The sequence below is a fragment of the Protopterus annectens genome, chromosome 10.part0 (assembly GCF_019279795.1).
Source record: "Protopterus annectens isolate FY-2018-M chromosome 10.part0, PAN1.0, whole genome shotgun sequence".
NCBI classification, from domain to species: Eukaryota; Metazoa; Chordata; order Ceratodontiformes; family Protopteridae; genus Protopterus; species Protopterus annectens.
In genome coordinates, this window is record NC_056744.1 from 1,565,234,680 (window position 1) to 1,565,247,576 (window position 12,897).

Genomic DNA, 12,897 nt, shown 5'->3' on the forward strand with positions numbered 1-12,897 from the left:
TATAATATTTTGTCACACACAGAAGGGGTTTGAATCCTGGGAGTGCTAATAAGTTGTATGCACAATCATACCCCACAACTGTACAGATTTTGATACAATGTTCAGATAGAAAGCTGTATGCATAATTACACCCAACAACTGTAGAGAATTTGCTAGAATGTTCAAATTGAAAGTTGTATGCATATTCACACCCCACAACTGTTCCAATCTGGCAAGCATGTCCAGATAAATGGCCCTTATCACCAGCTTGGTACCCTGTTCACCTGAAAATCCAGTGTGATGTTTCAAGAATTTTAGGCAGCTGTCAATCACATATAACTGATATTCAAACGTGTACATAGTCAGAGATTGTATATGGAAACAAACCTGTCATTCTAGTACCTCACCCAAAGTGTATGACAGCAATTCTCAACATATGTTGCATTAACACCTGCAGCCTGTCACGCCTGTATGTAAGACACAGGTCACATATATAATAATCTATAAACATACCAGTGTACAATATAAAGCCATTGTGTAGTGTAATAATACATGTAAGGGAAAGACCACTGCAGTGACTAAGAATGTTGTGTAAGCTACAAGGATATATTAGTTGTTAATTGAACTTTCTCTCTCACCCCTACCATATGTGCATAATAACCCAATGACACTCCTCAACGGGTATGTGTACACCCCAGCCTTTTGTTGGGACATATGTCCTAATGGTTTATAAATATTCACATTTGTTTCTATGCATGTGCCATGTGAAAATATACTCATATTGGTGGCCTGTTACCATCAATGAAATCTGCATGCTCCTGTAATGGCCACTGTTGTTCCATATATGCATGTGATCTGCTTGCTCTGCAACTGTTTCAATTCTGGTGTGTTGGGTTAATGGGAATACCTATGCATGCTGTTATAACTAATCCTGAATGCTGTTGACTGTTACTAACCTACATCTGTCATAAACCTGTAACAACACAGCTTGTATGGAACCACTGCAGGGGGAGCAGAGCGAATGCTGAGGGGAACCTGTCACCCGTCAACAGGTCTGGGTCGTGGTGCGTAAGGAGCTCGATCTGGAGTATCGAGAGCGGCTATGCCAGCTTGAGAGCTGAGTGGCACTATTAGAGGGTGAGCTTGCCCTTTCTACACAGCCCCCAGCACAGCCACCTTCGGGGCTGTGAAGGTGCAGTGGCGACTGTCCAAGGGTGGGGACCTCAGTCCCACTGTTTCCAGTTGGGGGTTCATGGGCTTGCGATTTCCAGACACCCCTCCCCATCCAAGGTGTTTACCCACCACAGGTGTCATATACCGGCCCTGGATGTGTCTTGTATGTCTTGTCTGTTAACCTACGCAACCTACCTTCCCAAATATACCTACTACCCCTCCCCAACATCCCACTCTCACCTGAAAAAAAGAAAAAAAAGGGCAATCTGTTCCTACAAAAAAATCTCGCCCCATACATATCTGTCCATTTCGCACATGTGTCCACTGGACACATGTATTCTGGTCTAATTGGCATCACAATGAATATGTGTTGTCCTCGCCCCTATCCCACGGGTCTGAGGGTCCAAATGTACCTGCAAATATAGCTTATATACACAGCTGTTGCTGTAGAAGAAATGCGGAGCTATGGACCTTCCTTATACTCTTCCTGCACATGCCTAGCTATTTTCCCTACTGTCTTTCCCTCTTTCTGCCACATTTTTCACAACTTTCCTATCAACCCCTTTTTATTTTCTTTTAAAGGAATTAGCACGGGGGTAAGTGGCAGTAAGCACTTTTAAACAGCAGTAAGTGGGTTTGCGTGGGTTTTTGTGGAGGTAAACACTGCTAAAGTCTGGTTACAGTTTCTTATACTCAGCTGCTGAATTGCTTAAACTGTGTAGGCATTGCTTAGCTCCACGCAAACCCACACAAGCTTGCTTACAACTGCTTAAAAATGCCTCAATCACTCTATAGCCAATGTCCCTTGTTCTGTTCAGCAACAAAATAAACTGCCTCTCCAAGGCTCAAACCCAAGACCCTGCACTTCATACACAAAGTGGTTTACCACTAAACCATGGCAGATACACATAACCTGAAGTTTTCACAAGCATATCATGCAGCACAATCAGTCAAAAGTACAGGAAATGTATTATTATCACACCACATAACCTGTTAATGCAAGAAGTCTGGACAAAGTATGCCACACTGTGGGTACAAATAGGGATATATGTCAACTAATGCTCTGATACACTTAAAATGTTGCTAGTTACACAGTTATATGTATTAGAACACATATGTAGAAGGAGATGAAGTCTGAAACACAAAAGTGTTGCCACTAGTTACTGACTTCAATGCTGCGATCATCCATGACAATTGCCAAGTGAATGAGGAACAGGCCATAATATGAGCTGAACATGCATGGACATATGGACAGATATATATCTGTAAATGTAGACAGATAGACAGCTATATGTAGATATATTTATTAATGTATGACTCACAAATAATCATATAACAGCAATTGTATTTAGTTACATGCATATGTTCATATGTATGTATATATATATATATATATATATATATATATATATATATATATATATATATATATATATATATACAGATGCATATAACTATAGATACATATATATATATATATATATATAGGTACATACACATATACACACACAAAAGGTATCAGTAGTCATACATATGTAGAAGTAGTGTGGATGTACTGGGTGCAAAGTATATCCCTCAGCCACAAGCCCTTCAACTGGCACCTGTAAAATGTGTAGTGTGGCAACCATTCCCATAAATGAGAATACTGACATTAATCATATACCCACCCACAATTCAAAGGACATGACACGACATACAGGTATGCATACATAGATAACCTTTATTCCTGTACTATACAATAAAGGATGCCAGTACTGACACCACATAAGGTTTGAAATATGTAATCAGTCATGAATGCAAGGCCCACACAAAACAGTAGATGCAAGCAATGCGTATATATACCATACTATGCTGTTCAGGCCAAGGCCTTCAATTAGTACAACAGTAGGAACAAGATTTGCCTTCAGGAGAGGTAACAATCAACAATTACAGATGTAGTTCAGCAGCCTCCAATTACACCCTGTAGTCAAGCCCTAGGGGGAAAAGTAGCACTTGTGTTAATGTCTCAGTATCTTGTACATAACATTACTTAACCTAACATCTCACTATCACACTGAATGACCCTCTTCTTAACAGTTATATCACTGAAAAGGTGCCATATCCTAGGTTAATGGCATAGAACCCCCCCCCATAAAAGGCTGTACAAGGGCAAGGAACACTGTGTACCACACACTTATCTCAAGAATGTACAAGGGCACATATGTGTTCTCCAGCTGTTGTCCCTATATATATGGACATGGCCCAACAGTTGGTGTGGGAGTCTATGACATGACTGGGATGATAACAGTAATGCTAGTGGTAAATAATGATAGGCCATTACCTAACAACCCTTCCTTGTATCACAACAGGACAAAGACTGGCATATATGTGGAGGACAGAGGCAGGAACATAGGGCCATGTTTGCATTATTGCTGTTACACACCCTGGAAATTGCTGGTGTTACAGGATTTGTTGCAGCATATCCTTATGCAGGGATATGACATTGAAATACAAATGGATGTAGCCATGTACTGATAGCACTCAACAGACAGAATGCCACAGATATATTTGGGACAATACCTGTGTGGTGCGCAGACAAAACCTAACAGCCAATCCCCCAGGTATCATACGGATAGGCCCACAGTTGAGCGCTATGCAGACAGACAACATTCCATGAAAAAGTACCATGTACACAGAAACCCTGTGAGAACAGCAAGATACATTGCACACAACACTACTCACGCTGTCTGTAGGTCTGGAACCTTACCCAAATGTGGATTTGGCCTGTGTCTGAAGGTTCTGCTGTTAGAGGTATTGCTACCTGCTGTCTGTAACACTGATGTCCACACACAGGAAAGATGTCATCCATACTGTAAAGGTGAAGGGACAATGCCCACAGAAGGTAGCAATTTATAGTACAGGGTTGCCGTGACAGTGGTTATCTGAAGTACTACACAGCAGGCTGCATGCAATTAGCAACTGATGGACACTGGTGCAGAGGCCATCACCTGATCATGTGCAATACCAACAAAATCATGCTGCAATCTATTCAAACCAGCTCAATTACTCTACTGGAGAGACTGAGAGAGAGAGAGGGAGAGAGAGAGAGAAACCTTCAAGAAAGTTCACAAAGCTCAGGGTTGTGTTACAGGGGAAACAACATAACAACATAACAGGTATGTGAAACAGATATGCATTTACTGGCATGTAGGATATGGCATAGAATAATAGGATGTATACTGTGAATCAGTACTTGTTCCTGTAATGCTATTGTGCTCAACAACAGTACTGAACAGTAGTATCAGTCCCTGTGGGCAGTGGGACATACCTGTCAAATGTGCAGACCAGCAGTGAATGGCAAAGATGTGACCCATGATATCTGTGTTCTGTAAATTACTGTGGCCAATGGCTGGTGGGGGTATTAATACCGCCATGATAATATGTTTATCTATAGTTTGTCACCATATATACCCCCCTAATGTTAGTCTGTGTTCACATGTGACACCTGTCTGTGTTGCAGCAAGGCAGAACAGTTCAGCTTTGAAGTAAAGAGGGTACATGAGTGTGGTCCAGATGTTCGTATGCACCCTACATACAGATAAATATATGTGTGAGACATATTCACAGCTGTGTATGTCTACAAAACCTTGGACAGTTATACATTTATATAGGTATATAAACACAAAATGATATCTACACATATATGCACATATGTATATATACATACACACACACACACACACACACACATATATATATATATATATATATATATATATAAAAAAAATATATATATATATATCTATATATATATATATATATATATATATATATACATATGTATACAGACAGATATATGTGTGTGTTTGTATTTTGATATATATATATATATATATATATATATATATATATATATATATATATATATATATGTGTGTGTGTGTGTGTGTGTGTGTGTGTATAAAAAAAAAAAAATATATATATATATATATATATATATACACGTCAGTACATTTTCCCTGCCATGATATGTGTGAGAGAACATCACACATCAATACACTACATACCTACACACCAGTACATGGCTGCAAGATGGAGTGTGGAGTGAGGTGTGTAACCCATGTTGGGAACACATTGCAATTGTATGGGGATGGTGGGATATATATGTTGGTGAAGGGTATTAGGCACATATTGGTATGTAGGTCTGGTTGGGGACAAACAAGACAGCATACAGGGCTGGTATATGGCACATGTGGTTGTTAAACACTGTGGATGGGTAGCTACATTTGGAATATGGAGGCCATTAAGCCCCCCACATGGGAACAAAGGGAACACGATGCCCACCCATGGACAGTCACAACAGCATCTATATGGACATAAAGGTGCCTGGGCTGTGTGCTGGGCAGGAGGGACATGCATGTCAAACCTTATGTATGTGTACTGCATGCCTCCAGGTGATGTAGCACATACCCCATGTCACTGTGGACCTCCCTATGCCCAATACCCTCGACCTACCTGGGTGACAGACACATGTCTGTGTGTACTCCATGGGGGGGGCACCATCACCTGAGGTAGTTCCACATGAAGGTAGTGATGGAACAGTAGATAATGAGGTTCCATTGTGGGCCACGGATGTGATGTGGACTGGTAACATGTGCACATTAGGTTGTAGTGGTGATCCTGCTGGCAAATAACCCCTACACATACTGGTGTGTAACTGTCATGGAACATATGCGGGCTGTAATAGTCCACACAATCCCAGAATATGTCCAACAGCATGCATAGATATCCCCAGTACTACAGAATGGCAGATGTGTAGCAATCACATAGCAGGCCTACCACATGCATATGTGGAAACATAGTGGCAGTGACAATGGCATGCAGGTGAAATACCCTATAACAGCCCTGCATTTCTAGTGTCCCCACAGGGAGAATGTCTATAACCACATAGCAAAAAGTGTTGTACAATACAATATATGGCCCAATGGTACACATACCGGACACATACCACTAGCGTAGTGTGAACATTATGTTGGAGCTTATATGGTGGTAGGAGACTGATATGTGTATTGTATTATGGTAAACTTGACATATGAGTTGCTCAGGCATATTTCCATCATTATGTCTTTCAGGGAGTATGGCACACCCGAGAAACCGTGCATACAGTGCCGCTGAGGAGGAGATCATCGTCACCAGCATCATCCACAGCTATCAGCTGCTCTTCTCATGGACAAGCATGGATCAGCAGGAGAGAATAGCCATGTGGACTGATGTGGTCAGCAGGGTGAATGAGGTGGGGTTGCACAGCCAAACTTATGAGCAGGTCTGCCATCATTGTAGTGACCTGCTCTGGCAAGTATGACGTTGTGCCACTGCCATGCGGGCTGACCACCTTGCAACTGGGGGGCCATAACATCCATCCCCCCTCACCAGAGTGGAGCAGCTGCTTATCAGCCTGGTAGCATCTGCCCGCCATGTCCAGACCTATACGGACATGGAAGTGGGTGCTACTTACACACCACACATTGAGCATGCAGGTAAGGTTCCAGGGCATATCAGTAGACTACTGTAGTGTATGCATCTGTAGAGGTAGACCATGCATGTGTGAGATGTGGGGTATATTGCTGTGTAGTACCGATAAGCAGTAATACATAAACTGTAGTACTGTGGACTTCGGCTGTTGTACTGTAATACTGCAGCCACCCTGCAGCAATGCCACACCTGTGGTCACTGACATCAACTCTATCCCATGTCAATGTTTTTTTATTTTGAGCTTTGGCAATCACTGGGGAATGTCATAGTGGTTTTAGGCCCTTTTTTAATTTTTACACACACCATTGCTGCTTACATTTTGGCACTGCACAGCACCCCCACCCACTATGGATGACCAGCATGCTACAGCAGTATAAGAACCAGACAGTACTGTCCCAGTTGCATCCACTGGATCCAGGTCCTCCTGGGCTAAAACGGGATCTTAGGGACATAGTGTGCTGGACTGCCATACAGGGGCGCCATTTTAACCCTGCCCCCAGCTTGGGTGTTGCTATTGATGTTTTTGCAACCATCCCCCTGTCCTGATGCATGGACATAAATGAGTTCCAATGTTCCCCCCCAATCTATCCTCTGTAATTTTATAGCACCTGGGGATTAATGCTGGCAGAGGTGTGATGAGCTCTGTGAAACACCTAAGTGCCTGTGTGACAGTCAACATGTGTTGAAATAGATGTGTCTGAATTATGACAGCAGTCCAGGACCCATTTTATGTGATACCAGCCCCGGGCTTTTCCTATGCACATGCCATAGATACAAAACCTGCCCCTGCCAACCATATGTCCCCCACAGCCAATGGTGATGAGCTGTAACAGTACGTGGATGGTGTTACATGTGGGGGTTTAATTGGGGGCCCGTTGCAGTAATGCCCCTTGCCTCAACACATATCTTATGGTCACTGTCTGTATGTGACATCAGATTTTGGGCCCCGATTGCCCTTAAAAACAGGCAGACTGTAAAACCGTACAAAACCCAAAAAAGAAAAAACACACACACACCCACACACACACACACACTCACAGCAGAACAACACACACAGACAAAACACATGATAAAACATGGCAAAACCCCCACACCAGACAGCATCTATAGACAGAAATAACACACACAAAAATGGGGGCAGTAGAGTATCACAATACCAATTACACAATATGACATGTTAACAGCATGCAGAAATGTACAATCCCAAAAAACATTATAATGGTGTAATTTTTGCAGGTATGTCCCCCCCCTGGGAAATGCACCCATGTCCACAACATTCGGGATTTTTCAGCATGGCATGTACTGTGCACCATAATTTTTACACACCATTGCAGGATGTGTTTGAATGTTTCCACTGCTGTAATTTTCTGTTCCTGGATACATGTGGATATGTGTTTATAACTGCTTGATGTGATTCACATATGTCATCACAGTGGTGATGATGGGGGTAAATTAAAGACCAAACAGAGACATTTTTCTGACCCAGGGGGGTAGAGACCATTATTACATGATTGGGCCCCGATTTCCTGTGGAAATAGGTTTATAGGTGAGTACTTCATTGGTCCCCTCCGCCCCAGCTCTTCATGCAACCCAAAACCCCCGTGCCTCTGTCAGGCTGTGGCCCCCATGTCCCAGGGGGTATTCATCTAAGGTTTTTAAGACAATGAGTACATTCTGAGGGTAGTCCATTCCAGAGTGTGGGGACCCCAGGATACCCCATCCTCCAATTTTTCTGTGTAATGGGATTAGGTTTTGGGCCCCGAATGAAAAAGGGGGGGGATGTCATATGTGCATGTCAACTGCCCTTTTTAAGCTTGCCCGATGTCAGCTGGGGAATGACTAGTGAGCCACAGTTGTTAGATGGACTGTGTATTGGGTTTTTTTTAAAACCCATTAGTGGGGGGTGCTTTTATGCCCTGTACAGATGCAATGGGTAAGTTGGATGCACATGGCTCCCAGATGACATGCACAGGGAAATTTCCAACATAACCAAACCCTACTTAGCATGGTCCTTGCTGGTATCCCAGAGGCCCCATTGACATGGGGAAAAGTTGATGTCAGTCACTTTTTCACATGGCTGAAAAACAGTAAACAGCTAAATACAAATTTATGTTTTCTGCATGGTACTAAACCCCAAAATACCCCCCTCCACATGATGGTCTATACAGATGCATACAACCCGTAGTCTACATATGCCCAACCACCTGCATGCTCATTTTTAGTACACCCCCTTATGTGTATAGGTTACATGGCCGATGCTACAGGCTGATAAACGCCCACTGGGAGATTTTGCATGCAAAGGTGCCCCCCATGGTACAAGCATTTCCAGAGCAGGTCACAAATGGCAGATGCTCATAAGGGGTGTGCAACCAAATTTATTGCTGACCCCATCAGCCCAGGCTATTTTGCTGATCCCTGTTGTCCATGAGAAAGAATAGCTGATGATGGGGACATGATCTCCTCCTCAGGCATGTTCGGGGTGCATACGGACATAAATGGAAATATGTACAATATTTTGTCAAATTTACCATAATAAAACAATATAGTCTTACCACCATATAACCCCAAAATAATGTTCACAATGTTATGTGTTCCCCTTAAAAATATTGTATTTACAAAAATTTTTTATATGCAGTCTGCAATGTGGATGACATTGAACATGCTAACAGCATGTATGTCCCTCTACTCTACTGTGATTCTCACCTAAGTAACATTTTGCCCAAAGCGGGGGAAACCCTAAAAAGGGTGTGAGGGAACTACTGTGAATGGGTAAAAAACTAACAACCTGATTACATACATTGTACAGTATTACAGACAGCTTGTGGGGGTAGATGCAACAGTAACTGTAAATGGCATTTCAAACAGCCACACCCAGTGAGTTATAGCAACCCCAGTAGTGCTGCACACCCCAAAAGTGTGGAGGAGGGGATTGACATCTATGACCTGTGAAGGACTGTATGTCATGGGGTGGCACCTGTGGTATGCTGGCATATGCCAAGCAGTCCTGGTGGAAACATATCCCGTGAACAGGTAGATCCCATAACAACTATACACATTCCTACAAGTGAGATGGGACAAAAATGCTATGATCTAAAAGGCACCTCCAACCCTCATCTACACCTTTAAAGATTGGGGTTAAAGGGGGTATACCGGTTCAGGTTGTATTCTCTGCCTTTGACAAGTCCAACATTGGGGGGTCCCATGTGTTGAGATAAACCCGTGACATTGGGCATGGGTTCATTTTTTTTCCATGTCCCTGCAGACCACAGTCATCAGGCTACTGGGGGGGTAGTTCCCATGACATGGGGGGTTTGTGGATGTCCTTGCCCAAAATGGTGAAACCATTGTCAGGTGTACTGTTGGATTGTATGGGGGTCCCCGCTACTTACTGCACCTGCCCAGGGGTTCCCGCATGACATGTCACTTGACTGTACTGCATGATATGTTAGTAATGCCAGTCTTACATCCTACAGGTGAGATGGAGTACTAACATGTACTGCCCCTTTTTGTGTAGGGCCTGCTTATGGGATCTGCTAAGGGTTTATATTGTATTGCAGGCCAGACGATTTGGCTGGGGGGAATCCATGCCAGATGTATGTTGTTTGGTTTTCAAACCATCAATGGTGCATGTGGACATATATGTTGTGGTTATGTTCCCCGTTCCATCTACAGATGTATTTCCAAAATGCCTTTGAAAATACTCACCTTGACAGGACAATCATTCCTTAACGTTTCTGCAAACCAAAAGGACTAACCCCACTTACTGCATCACAAAGAGAACTGCAGTTCTAAAGGCCTTCACTGACACTCAAACTGCAAGTTGGGAAAAATATGAATGGCGGGGGATGACTGCACTCCCGGGGCCTACAATACTGTGATATACAAACTCCTAGTATACTAATGGAGATTGGCAATTATTCCCCCTCCCCCCTATAGTGGCATCCAACCAAATTGATCTGCAATGGAATGCATTTACATTCCATTTAACATTTTCAGTATTGCAGGATTTGCAATGTTGAGAACATCTTTTGGCCTACCAGCTTCTGGACACATGGATTTTCCATTTGAAAGGTGAGCCAATATATGCTGAAAATATGCATTCCTAGGTGCTATATGTGGACATGTAAAATATAAAATATAATGGCTGTTTTATTTTGTTTTATTTTGTATTGTTTTACACACACAAAATGTATATTATATAGATATGTCTATACCTATATCTACATATATAGATATGCTTTTCCATTTTAATGAATATATATAACAAAAATAACTAATGGTGGAATACATTGTAGTGTTGTTTTGGCTGGATGAATTTTGTGGAAACATTTTTAAATATCTGCCATGGCTTAGTTAAAACTTTTAAAGTGCAGGGTCCCGGTTACAACCTCAGGAGTTTTGTTGCTGGGGAGAACACACAAACCTGCTTACAACTGCTTTAGGTGCCTTAATCACTCTATCCAATGGGGGGTTCTGCCAGCAACAAATAAACAACTCTGGGAAGGCTTAAACCAAGGACCCTGCACACCTAAAAAATGTACCACTTGACAAAAAGATATTCAATGTTTCAGAAACATATCAGCCAGTCCTATCATGCAACAGTGCAGAGAATGTATACCAACATCTAGATGCTGATGTAACTATACCAATAACAACATACCATATATATGTATAGATACACATGTATTAAAAAATATATGTTGTTTTACTAACTCTATATACATATTTTCAGCCCTGCATTTCTAGTGTCCCCACAGGGAGAATGTCTATAACCACATAGCAAAAAGTGTTGTACAATACAATATATGGCCCAATGGTACACATACCGGACACATACCACTAGCGTAGTGTGAACATTATGTTGGAGCTTATATGGTGGTAGGAGACTGATATGTGTATTGTATTATGGTAAACTTGACATATGAGTTGCTCAGGCATATTTCCATCATTATGTCTTTCAGGGAGTATGGCACACCCGAGAAACCGCGCATACAGTGCCGCTGAGGAGGAGATCATCATCACCAGCATCATCCACAGCTATCAGCTGCTCTTCTCATGGACAAGCATGGATCAGCAGGAGAGAATAGCCATGTGGACTGATGTGGTCAGCAGGGTGAATGAGGTGGGGTTGCACAGCCAAACTTATGAGCAGGTCTGCCATCATTGTAGTGACCTGCTCTGGCAAGTATGACGTTGTACCACTGCCATGCGGGCTGACCACCTTGCAACTGGGGGGCCATAACATCCATCCCCCCTCACCAGAGTGGAGCAGCTGCTTATCAGCCTGGTAGCATCTGCCCGCCATGTCCAGACCTATACGGACATGGAAGTGGGTGCTACTCACACACCACACATTGAGCATGCAGGTAAGGTTCCAGGGCATATCAGTAGACTACTGTAGTGTATGCATCTGTAGAGGTAGACCATGCATGTGTGAGATGTGGGGTATATTGCTGTGTAGTACCGATAAGCAGTAATACATAAACTGTAGTACTGTGGACTTCAGCTGTTGTACTGTAATATTGCAGCCACCCTGTAGCAATGCCACAGCTGTGGCCACTGACATCAACTCTATCCCATGTCAATGTAGGTACCTCTGGGATACCAGCAAGGCAGCGGCCGGATGCCGGTAAGTATGGTTTAAGGTTATGCTTGGCAATTCACTGTGCATGTCATAGCTAAGGTGTAGGCCATGTGCACATCTAACACACTTACCCATAATGCATGCTGTACATGTGCACTGACACAGCACACACCTCACTAATGGGATTACCAGCCTCAAACACATGCAATACACAGTCCATCTCAGACAACTGTGGCTACACTCCAGTGCACATTGCCCAGGCACAGCTGACATCTGCCCAACATACACAGCTATGTCATACACAGAGCAGTTGAACATGCTACATATAACGACATCCCACTCCCTCTGCTAACACATTCTCCAGGGTCCTAAACCTAATCAACACATTACACAGAACATACTGGAGGGATAGGGCCCTATCCTGAGGAGTCACCACACTCTGGAATGGACTACCCATACATGTCAGGGAATGTTACTCATTGGCCCTCTTGACAGAAACACTTGGCAATTGGATGGGGAATGGGGAATACACCCTGGGTAGCATGTGTGTGCCACAGCCTGACAGAGGCACAGGGGAATAACATTAGTGGGTAGTGCATGGCAGAGAACCCCTGTGGCTAGGCTTATGTAGGCCCCAGGACCAATAGACC